This window comes from Cariama cristata, unplaced genomic scaffold (genome assembly GCF_000690535.1).
Source record: "Cariama cristata isolate BGI_N322 unplaced genomic scaffold, ASM69053v1 scaffold16195, whole genome shotgun sequence".
In the NCBI taxonomy this organism is placed as follows: Eukaryota; Metazoa; Chordata; class Aves; order Cariamiformes; family Cariamidae; genus Cariama; species Cariama cristata.
Window position 1 is genome coordinate 1 of NW_009619468.1, and position 12,130 is coordinate 12,130.

Below are 12,130 nucleotides of genomic sequence, written 5' to 3' on the forward strand. Positions count from 1 at the left end.
TCACGTGGCACTGCACTTCACGTGGCACTTCACTTCACGTGGCACTTCACGTGGCATGTCACGTCTCAGGGTGCCCCTTTGACGGAGGAACACTCCACTGGCTGAGTGGAGAGGCCTGGAGTTCACATAACCCAGCAGCCAGGGGCTGTTCCAGTTGGTGGTGGTCAGCCTGGAGAAGAGAAGGCTCCGGGGAGACCTTAGAGCAGCCTTCCAGTACCTAAAGGGGCCGACAAGAAAGCTGGGGAGGGACTTTTTACAAGGGCAGGGAGTGACAGGACAAGGGGCAATGGCTTTAAACTGGAAGAGGGAAGATTTAGATAAAATATAAGGAAGAAATTCTTCCCTGTGAGGGTGGTGAGGCAGTGGAAGAAGTTGCCCAGAGAAGCTGTGGCTGCCCCATCCCTGGAAGTGTTGAAGGCCAGGTTGGATGGGGCTGTGAGCAACCTGGTCTGGTGGGAGGTGTCCCTGCCCATGGCCGGGGGGTTGGAACTGGATGGGCTTTAAGGTCCCTTCCAGCCCAGCCCATTCTCTGATTCTGTTTTGAACGTTTGTAGAGCAACTATAAGCTTAACCAAAACATCAGACTAAATGGCAATGGCATGACATTTTGCCCAGAGGAATCCTTCACCTCTTTTTCCCTTCTTTATTAATATTCTGATAAAGCAGGGGAAAAAGAATGCACAGAAATGAGGTACATTATATCAACAGCAATCATTTATTAACAGTGATTACTATCATTCTAGTGCCCTGCAGGATGCATGACCAAGCGTACTGGCTCACATTATCATCCGATGGCTCCCCGGTACAACCGTGTGTAGCCAAATGGCTCAGGGACTGTGACATTCAGCTCCTACCCAGTGTTCTGCATCTCCCAGGGTTTTTCACAAAAGCAAAGCTGGGACACAAATGTTAAAGTCAAAATATAAATTTCACTCTAAGTGATAATTATCTCACTGCAAAAGGTAATGCTCTCTTTTATAATCGATACTACTGTTATGACTTGTGGAGAAGTAGCCAAGTCATGACCAAGCACTTGGAGATCTTCTGTTAGAAGGGACAATAAAACTGCAATATTTATTACACTGCTCAGTTCAGTGACCTGCGTGAACACGATCTGCAGTGTCAGCTCATATGTTTATGGCTAGATGTGTTTCTTCACAGGCCTGTTCTTTTAAAGCACTGGGCTGTATAAAAGACCACTTGACTGTCATTTTCAGAGAATGTGACTACTTTGTGCAACCAAATACGGTGCAGAGATGGGTGAGTTAGCAGGGACCATGCAAGTGACAGAACTCACAGCAGAGGAAGGTGCTGTGATGTAGCACTTGCAATAATCATTCTGCTTGAAAGACCTTAAAATGAAGTAAGGAATTTTTGCATGTATGAGACATACGAGTGCATCCATAACTGCCTCACTAGTCCCAATTTTATGAAGAAAATTATGATATTGTCTGTTATTTTCTTGCTCCAACTTTTAATGGATTTTTATACCAAAATTTTTCAGCTAACTTAAGGAAGAGCAGGAATTGGCCTATAAAAAGATCTTGATTTTAGAAAGTAAAACAGAACATGTGTAAGCTGGAGTAACAGTGGAAGGAGCTGCTGCACTTAATTCTCTACGGTAAATTTCACTTAGGACAAGTAACACAAATACAATTATTACAATGAAAACAATATCTTGGTCATCAACCAGAGTGTTAAAACCCAATTACTTCTTTTTAGCTAATCAGATTTTTCAATCTAATATGCAAAACAGGAAAAAAATTTATTAAGAGCTTGCATTGTAAAACAGAATTAATCCTGAAAGGAATCTACCAGATGTATCATTCAAGGAGTATCTGCTGATGCCAGTCTCCCCAGCTTTAACATTAGATTTTGGGCCCTGTTTCAGGCAATTCTGCCATAAAGATAAAAGAAGCTACAGATTTTATATCATCTTTAGGCTGCTAAGGGGAATACCCACTCCAACTGGTTGTTTTCCCCACCTTCTTGTGTCCATGTGTGGAATCCAAGTTGCCATGGGAGATGTGAAAAAGGATGAGGAGCCTCTGCTGCACTAAGAGGAAGTGGGTATGTGGTGAGGGTTGGACTGAGGTTAGATAGGAGTCTGGTGGGTTACCTAATTGAAAAATGTGAACAGGGGCCAAAATATATTACTCACAGTGCTGGGAGAGTTGCCAGCACTGTTTGTACCAGATGTAGGCTAGTTACAGGGAAATTAAAAAGCTGAAGATCCATAAAAGTCTCCTGCCCTCCACTTAATATTTTGATCCTGCAGCACTTTGGAGGACTAATCTGCAAAACTGAGGAGCCTACCTCCCTTTTTTTCCTAACTTGAAGAAAGAAGTGCGGACAGGACAATGGTATTATATGTTACACTTCAAATTTTTATTGATACTTCAAGGAAATTAATTTTTAACTTTAAAAAGTTACACATCATTCCTACAGTTCCTCAAGTCTGTCTGTAATAAATTACAGTCTAAATAACAGTATGTTTTTCAGATGATCAGATTCTCCCTGTAAAAATACTGTGTTCAATGTGACAACATCATTCTTCGCTTTCGTCACCTCCATCTGTCTGTGAGAACTCTTTTGGAGAAGACAGAGAAAGCCAGAACTTGCACTGCAGGAACTTGTGAGGGGAGTCTGGCTCTGTCTTCCTAGTTTTGCTGAATCAAAAGGCAAAGGCCAATAATTCTAGCAAACTAGATGTCTTCGACAGGGAAGTTAAAACAAGCATTTTTTTCACAGAAGATCAATAAAAAGGTGCTTAACTTCTACTCTACTTTCTTGCACTGAGTATCCACTTAATTTTTCTGACAGTAGTGTACGTAAGCTAGAAGGTATATATATAAATGAAGCCCACATCAGAAAGTCTAGGCAAAGCTAATCTTAGAAATAATGTCCATGCTTTTTTGAAGGAGATTACCATGCTTTCTTTTCTCTTGATAAACCCTTTTTCTTCTTCCAAGTTTGTCTCAAAATGGACGTATTTCCACCAAAGCCTAGTTAACCCTTCCAGTGAACACATTTCAGCCAATGTCATCAATCTCAACTTCATAATTTCCTTCATCTCCTACCAGTCTCTAGCCCAGCAGCTAAAACAAAACAAGACATGCAAACTTTGCCAGCGGTTAGGTGTAACTGCCATCTCTGTGGTTGGTAGTTACTGACCCTTGTCATGATGCTTTGATATTAAACTTTGGAAAAACTGAACTTTATAAGGTGAGTGGTATTTGAAAACAAAGACCAACTTCCTTCCAACACTCCTATGGGATTGTTTTAGCAGCTTGATGCTTGTTGCTGTTCCTACACCATAGCAAAGCTTCAAAGTCAAGCCTGGCTGGGGATTTGGTTCAACCACAATCAGTTGCTCCTGCTGACAGTTCAAATCCTGAGAAAAACTGTGGAGCAGTAGCAAGGAATATCATTAGGGTCACAAGGAAATCATGTACGGGGGAAGAGGAAGGAGTTTTCAACAGTGAGGAGGCAAAGTGGGATCCAACATCCACCTTGCAATAGTTCTGCTCAACGTAAGGCAAGAAACTCATCTTATTCTGCTCCAGGATTTTGCAAGTGATTTGGCTGAAAGCCCCAGAGGCAGAGGCAGAGATATCTAGCTGTTAGAATACTTGGGGTGTAACTTTCATACCCTAGTGCACTAAAATGTAGAATGATACTTTTTATGATTCATTAAATATCTATCTGTGAAGTCACTCGGTCATTTGGCTAAAACAGAAATCCCATCACAGAAGAACAACTGCAATGTTTCAACAAAATTGTAAACATTGAAGTTTTAGTAAAATGAAAAGGACAGAACAAGAACAGAATATGCCATGTAATATCAAATTTGATGTCAGGCACGACTTTATGTATGGCTTTTACAGCAATGCTTCCATTAACAAATTAAATAAGAGGTCTGTGGCATTTTGGCAGGAAAAGGATGAGTTGGGTTTTTTTGTCTACCAGTGACACTAAGGACATATGTCATACAACAGCCCAATAACAGAGATTCCCATGTGAGGCTGGAGTGAGCTGGTAAGCCTGCATGGATCAGTACAGTGCTATGATACTAGGTTGGATCCCAGAAGAAACAAGGACTTGTCAATCTCATGCTGGGCGAATTTGCCTCTTCTCTTACAGCATCCCCAGCTAACAGTCCAGGAGTCCACTGGCAGCTCCCAGAGCCCTCCCACCATTGCCTCTGGGTCTGCTGTAGTTTGACTGGTGCTAACACAAGTGACCGCACAGGGCTATTTCCGCAGAAGATACTAGCAACACAAGTTTTTGTAATCAGTCTATTTTCTAAGTAGACAACTTTCTAAAAAGAAAGATACCATATATTAGGTGACTGAAATCCGATTCACTTTAAAGTTGCCAGCTACAAGGGATGGGGTAATACGGTCCTCAGAAAGAAGTAAGATCTGTATTTCAATACACAAACACCGCCGCAACAATCTGTCAACATTTTATTAACACCCTGGCCTAGTTCTTAGCTTTCTCTACTAAAGCTCTAATGTGCAAACTTTGTGAATAGGGGTTTGCACGCAATTCCAGGTTCAAAGATTTTTATGGCAAAGCCTGTAGGATTTAATATAAGTAACTTTTAGAGAGAATATTTCAATAGAACTATCCATCACTAAAGCAAGGATATATTTCTCTGTTGAAGTTGTAAATATGCTTGAAAATTACAGAAAATATTATCATCCTCCATCCTAATTTTAGAGGCATATATACTTATGAGTTTAACGGCTGCATATGCACAATGGCTTATGTATGAACAATGATGGCCCCTCTTTTTTATTTCAAATAGCAGAAAATCATTAGCTGATGGCATTGAACGGAGTCTAATACTTCAGGGGATCACGGGCAGGGTAAGAGAAAGTAGAGAAAAATACAACCGCTACATGCATAAATATAGCAGATCTAGAACTGCACAACAAAATGTCTTCCTACCACAAAACACTGAATTTCTAAAATTAAAACATTCTGTGGCGCTACATGAAGTGAACGAATTATTTTCTAAAGTGAAAAGAAAGATAGAATATGATATGCCAGTTGAAACTAAAATAAAATAATTGAGGTTTCTTCTAACTAAACTGTGTTACAGATTGAATGCACTAAAATGTAAAGGTTTGTTATTCTGCCATCAGATCACTCACATTTCCCAGGATTAGGGATCTGCACTTTACCAATTATTGGCAAATTTTTATGTCTTGTGTCTTTGTTCCTCTAACAGCTATTCCTCCAGCACAGACAACGGAGGCTGCAACAGAAATCAAATGGTGCAGGATAGAAATGCCTTTGCCAGTAAAAAAACCTGTGGCTGCACCAGCTGGTTCTTTTCCCAGGTTTATTCATTTAATTTCCTACAAAAGGAAGGAAGACAAGAAGTACTGCAGGTAGGTGTTTAGGGCAAGGCTGCTCTGACCACATGCAGGAGCTACCCAGCCACACGGCACCGAGCTCCTGGCTCTTCAGTCCTAGGAACGTGTTGGGAGGAGACACATAGACTGTGATTGTCTGGGTAGATGGGGTCATTTCCCATGTCTATCCCTTTGCTTCCCCAAAGTGGGAATGCACATCACCCTTTGAAAAATGTCATGCCTATGGGCTCTGAGGTCTGGAGAAGGTGCTGAAGCTACAAGTCTCTGTGCTCACCAGCAGCAACGAATGGGGAAAGGATTCAGAGTTCCCAGAGGCAACTTGCAAATCCTTAATCACAAGGATCTTGAGAATCCAACCTGTTACACTGCACTGAAAGTAGGGAAAACTGCACCAAGCTTGGGCTGCTACCTACCCGATTTCCAGCTGACACAGTGACTTTTTGTTGTGGATTTCCTGGTTGCCAGCAGAACAATGCACAGCGGGCATTTTTTTGATGTGGCAATTATATTCATTTTCAAAAGTGGCCATTCTACAACAACCCAATAGGTGAGCATGGGGAGGAAAATCTCTGAGCTTCCTTTAGTGGAACTTTGTTGTCTGTTGGCTCATGGCCTTTGGTTAAATAAGTTACGTATTACCTTTCACATTCCTGTCCTAGAGAAATGCTGTCAATATCCCAACCTTCCACTCCTAAGACACAAGACCAGCTAAACTGTGTAAGACCAAAGGTCCACCCAGCTCACTGCCAGTGCCACTGATAGTAACTGGCAGCTAAAAATAAGAAAAGGGTAAACACAAACAATACTTGTCCCAGGATACCCTCCTTGATTTCTGTAATCTTTCGGTTAGAAACCTTCAGAGCTGAAGGTTGCATTCAAATGAACACATGTAATAGGATCTTCCTTCCATCCTTCCTTCCCATCTTTTGTCCATTAGTTCAGCAAAGCACTGAAATCTATGTAGTTTTGTCACCCAAAAATAGTTTATTTTGTTTCTTAAAAGAAATTTGGTGCTCCTGATTTCCCACATTGTCGTCTGGGAGTGGTGATAATCATGAATACTGGCCAGAGACAGCCCATCCATGTTATTGGTGATTTTGTTTATTACTTCTCTCTTGAATTGTCACTTTTCCTAGCTAAAATATTTTAATCTTGTAGCTCTACTGTATCCCTTTGAAGATGGGGTGGCCAGAATCACACACACTATTCCGCTGGCAGATTTGCACTCACCAAGGGCTTATTGAACTAGTTGACGCTTGCTGCTTTGCCCCCTTCCTTTCCAAATGAGCGGTAACAATCTGCTCGCTATTCATCCCACTGCTGACTGCTGGGATGTTCCAAGAGCTCTACCCACATTCACTCCGTAATCCCTCCTCTGAGAAATAGCAGCCACTCACCAGTGTAATATGCATATTTAAGGTTTTCCTTATGTGTGTTACTTTCCTTCATACTGGATTTCATCTGTCATTTTATCACCCAGTAACAGTGCTGTGAGTGGTTTCTCCAACTTGTCAGTACGTCAGCAAACTTTGGCACCTTCGGATTTCAGTGCCCTTTCCATACTAACGACGACTCTGTTGTTGATGCACAGGCATCAACATCAGTCCCCACAGAATCCCACGAGTAAACACTCCCCACTGTAAACAGCAATCCTTTATATTTATCTTTTGTTTCCTACCTTTAAATTTCTTATTTCTGCCCCAAAATAATTTCCCTTTTTTACCTTTTTTTACTGTAGCAACAGGGTCACTTTTACCTACGTATTTTATGCCTCTCAGAGAACATCGAATCCGTGTTGTATTTTCTTCATATATCCACATATTTACTACTTCAGTTTCAACCAGCTTTGTAAGTACAGAAGGTAGGTTTCCTGGCTGTACTTTTCCACAGATATGGAGCCTCTTTTCAAACCCCATGTCACACTTGCCACTTCCTGCTCCTCTGGGATTAAGGTCAAACGAATTTATAATTTTTATATATACATATACCTTAGATAAATTATAATTTATAAGTTGTACATTAGAAATCATGATAATTGGTAGTTTGACAGTTTCTTATTTTAGTTTAAACTTAGGTGAAAGTTATCTGACCTTGGTGATGAGATACTCTTCATTTTATTGATTTATTCTGAAATCGCTACTACTACCAACTCAGTAACAGCAAAAGTTTTTGAGTCTCGATGATTACTGAAAAACTCTTTGAAGTGAGAACTTCTCTATGTTCCACTACAGAGATGATCAATACACAAACTCATTTGGCTTTCTGTTGTCACTCATTTTGCCGAGTTCCTCTTTTTTGTTAGATCCAATGCTCTCTGAAAGAATTCCTGTCTAAAGTGTTTTTATTAATAGATTCTATGTCTTTTGTACATTATTCCTCTGAATCTCTTTAAGTCTGCCATATGATTTTGCAATAAAATTGCAAGAATTTGTATTCCTTTTAATTTTCTGTACATATACAGGACTTTGCTTTTTGAAGCATAGCTTTATTTTAATAGCCTCACCTCTTTCACTCTGTTGTTTAACTATGACAATTTGTGATATTTGCATGTGGGGAGGAAGGTGAGGGGAAAGCAGCAGTCTTTCAAAAATGCTTTTTGACATGTAGTTTGAGCTTTTAATATGCTGTGTTTAAACAGTTTGCATTCCATTGACACCGTTTAAGGCTGGGATGGCAATCAAAGCAGATGAGAGATGCACTCTATTAACCCTTTCTTTCCCCAGAAGGGAAAGGAGAAAAGGGAGAGAGACTTATAGGTTGGAAAATTAAAGCAACTTTAATAAAACAATAACCATGAAAAAGAGTGTAATAATATTTATACTACTAATACTAATAATAGAGATAATAAAAATATACAAAATCAGTATTAAGCTTCCCAATGATGATCACAGAATTGCAGGCCACGGTGGCTTGCACCGCTGACACGGCAAGGCGGGCCCCAGGATGTCCCAGACTGGACTCGGCAGCAGATGGGAACTAGATTCAGGAATACATGGATTGGGATCAGAGGCAGGAGAATGAACAGAGTCCCACAGGTCAGAAGGACTAACCCCCGTCATCCCTCAGCTTTATACTGAGGATGACATGGATAGGATGGAATACCTCATTGGTCAGTTTTTGGTCACCTGTCCCATCCGCTCCTTCCCACAGGTGTGACCCTTTTAGCCTTTTCACATGTGGACCATAAGAGAGCCAGCAGTGACCTTGGTTCCTACAGGAATAAGTATTAACATGGGGCTTTCTGCATCCCAATCCTGCCGTTACCTTGGTAACAACTATAAACAGCAAGCATTATCAGTTCTGAAAGCAGACACTGTCTGAAAAACACATAGCCAACTTCAGAAACGGCAATTACTTGGAAGAAACTTAACGTCTACTGAAAGGAGAATTGGTCCTGTTTTAGTCAAAACCAGGACACCACCTACAGTGTCAGTCAACATAATTAGTGGATATTACTGGGCAATTCACCAAGTCATAGATACATGGATCATTTCAATATTTAGATTAAAGTCATATCACTTGGATGCTATGTTTGGCCTCAGACTTCAAAGGATCTGTTCCTAGAATAGGACTCTAGAATTCCCAGAATACTTATCTTTGTCTCCTTGAATCCAAACTTTCTTTAAGCTACAACAGCAATACTTTATAGATCTATTCTGTCACTCTAACAATTTTTTTACCTTGGCATTTTCCTTCCGGAAAGTTTTCAGCATGCCTACCAACATGCTGAAATATGCTTCTTTCCAGTTAGACATTCCAATTATTCTATCCTATTTTAGCCTTATACTTTAATTTTATTCTGAATTATTATGTTTATGACCTCTGCCTATATATGACTGCATTTTTAAGAGTATTTGTTGCAATTTTTGTACCTGCGTTTTACCAATTTCTGGTTTTTTCCTAAGACAGAATTCATCCTCAACCTGTGTCCTTCACCATCCCTCCCCCACCTCAGTTTTCCTTAGTTTTAAATGAAATATAAATACAACTTTCTAATTTGGTGTATATAGAACACCCATATAGGCTTCAGCTAGGCCTTAAAAATTTAGTTAGCAACTGAAAATAAAAAAATTGTTCTGATCAGATAAGAATAATAGTTCAGTTCCATGCTGCCCTTCATTTCCCAGTGAAGTCAATAAGCACATATATATAAAAACATAAATATGAAATGAAAGCTAAAGTTGCAAAAACATTTAAAGTAAGTGAATCTTAATGCCCTAGTGCAAAGTCTAGGGTTAAAGGTAAAACACTAGTTTTCAGTTATTTCCCTTACTTCCCCACTAGCACATGGAATGAATCATACAGAATTGCTAGCAAGCGTTTCTCACATCCTCAGCATTCAATTTCCAAGCTAATTTGGCTAAATGTTTGTTCATTTTTTTCCTCTAGAGTGACAACTAACTGGCTTCAACCAGCCCTAAGCAGTTCTTTTGTAATTATTTAAAAAGACTCTACCGCTATTAAGTAAAAAAACAAATGAGTTAGCTGGGAAATAATTAAGTGCATATTCTTCATCTACAAGTTAAAGTTTATTTTTTTTTGTAATGGAATTCTTTAAGTGGAGAGAGGGGAAGACTAAAGAATGAGGAATTCCTGTGATTTCTTCTTTCACATTGGAAGCGCTGATGCTTTATTATAGTATGTCAAACTATAATTGCTCCTTCAAATGTAAAAAATACAAGAGTAAATGAATAAAGCAATTCCTATATTCAAGGATGCATGAGGATATTAACCCTACAACCCCAACTCCTGCAAATGGCATTATAAGCATTTTTCTAACATTTCGTTCATGGGAAAGCTCCCATTATATAATGTTTGAGTATATTAAATAGTTAAAAGCATTCCATTAATCCGAAGCTGTGAAGTTAGTGGGGTGGCTGTTGCAGAGTTTAGTCTTCTCAGAGTGCTGAACTGAATAGTGCACAAAACAGAGAGGAGCTGGCTCTAAGTGGAAGTTGCAGCACTGCAAAATGTAATGCATTTTTAAAAATGCATTAGGTAGAAGGCAGAAATGAAGACAATGCAACCACATGCACTTGTCAAAAAACATAAAAACTTTTAATAGTCTCTTCAGTTGGAGTGCACATTAATAGCACCTGAGGATACCTTCAACAGAAACTTTTTAAGAGTCAAATGCAACCACACTTGCTGCAGATGCCCACCTTACTTATGGCTGAATAAAGTTCCTTTAACTCATATTGCTTGTCTCTGAGTGGGATCAAAGACTCTACAGACTTAAACACCAACTAAAGCAGACAGCTTGTAGATTGAAGCAGTCAAAAGCCCACAGTAGCTGAAGCTCTCTGAAAATGCAGAGGCAGTAGAAAAGGTTTAAACAGCACTTCACAATGCATCTGTAAGAAGTGGAGTCAGCAAAATGAATATCAGCTGGGAAGTAGCCATAAAACTCCTTTTGGCAATACGTGGTTCCTCAGCATTCAATCTAACTGGGAAGAGAAAACAACTATAAAACTGTCTTGCAGAAGTTTCAGAAGCAAATGTGTAAAAATGTGACATGGACACCACGAGGATCTGAAGGATGGGAAACATGATGAGATTTATGATTTGAAGCATATCTGTCTTTCAATCACTGCAGCCTTTTTAACCTCTCCAATTACAACAGCACAGGTAAAATTATGCATTAAAATCACAAGCCAAAAAAACTAACTAGCAGTAAGCACAAATAGAGGGGTGACTTTGGTCATAGTCCACAAGAACACAAAAATTCATATATTCATGAGAACTCCTGATGCAAGAGTGGAACAAGGACTGCAGAGGGGTTTGATTCTCCTGAAAAAAACATAAGCTATCAAACAAATGCATTTCAAATGGAAGGAGGGTCTTGCCAGGGGACTCCTCAACCCTTGCGATAAGTTTCTGGTTTTTAATGGAAAAGATGAGAAATGTTGAGTGAGAGTTATCTGACTAAATGTATATGTTGAGATCTGACCTAAGTGTGAGGACTTTACGGTTGTCAGAGACAAAGGAAATTATGAAGGGTGAGTTTCGTCTCATCCTGAAGCAGTTCTCTACAAATTAGGTCAGAAGGATCATACCCTAAAAAGTCTTTGATTACAAACAGAACCCCAGTTGATGACTTCAGATGTAGACATTTACACTTCACTTGCCTAGCATTAGGTGATACAAATCACTCTCTCAGTGTCAGCCCAACTCAGCCAGACCTCGAAGGCAAAGCATTTTAGAACAAGAGTTGCAAGACGTGGCAGTTGCCTTGTTGGAGGAACGCAACTCCTTTATGACATGATGGGTTATCCAGAGGAATCAGCTGGTTAGTGAAACCAGTTCATGTAGGTCACCAAACAGCCTCTATTTCAGGGCCTTAAATCTGTCTTCCAGCTTCAAATGCTGAAACTGGAACAGAACAAGAACCAGCCTGAATAAATTTCCATTGTGCATTGGGGTAATTAACTGATAACTATGATAGCCCAAAGGGATCTGTGGCTGCACTGACTAAACTAAACAGTTCTTTCTCATCAAATCAGAAAAAAGACTCAATCATAGGGGAGTTTTGCTTCATGTCTCATTAATTCACTTTCTGTGAAGCCAATACCAAAAGATTCCAATACTGAAATCTTTTCCAGTATATGCATTTCTCACATTTATTTTTCTCTGCTTGAGGCAATAGAAGAATGAGCAAATGTAACAAGATGATGCTATGAAGCCATTAACTGCCCAACAGCAAGGAGGTAGAGCTATCGGGAGAGAAGTACCTCGTAGCCTCA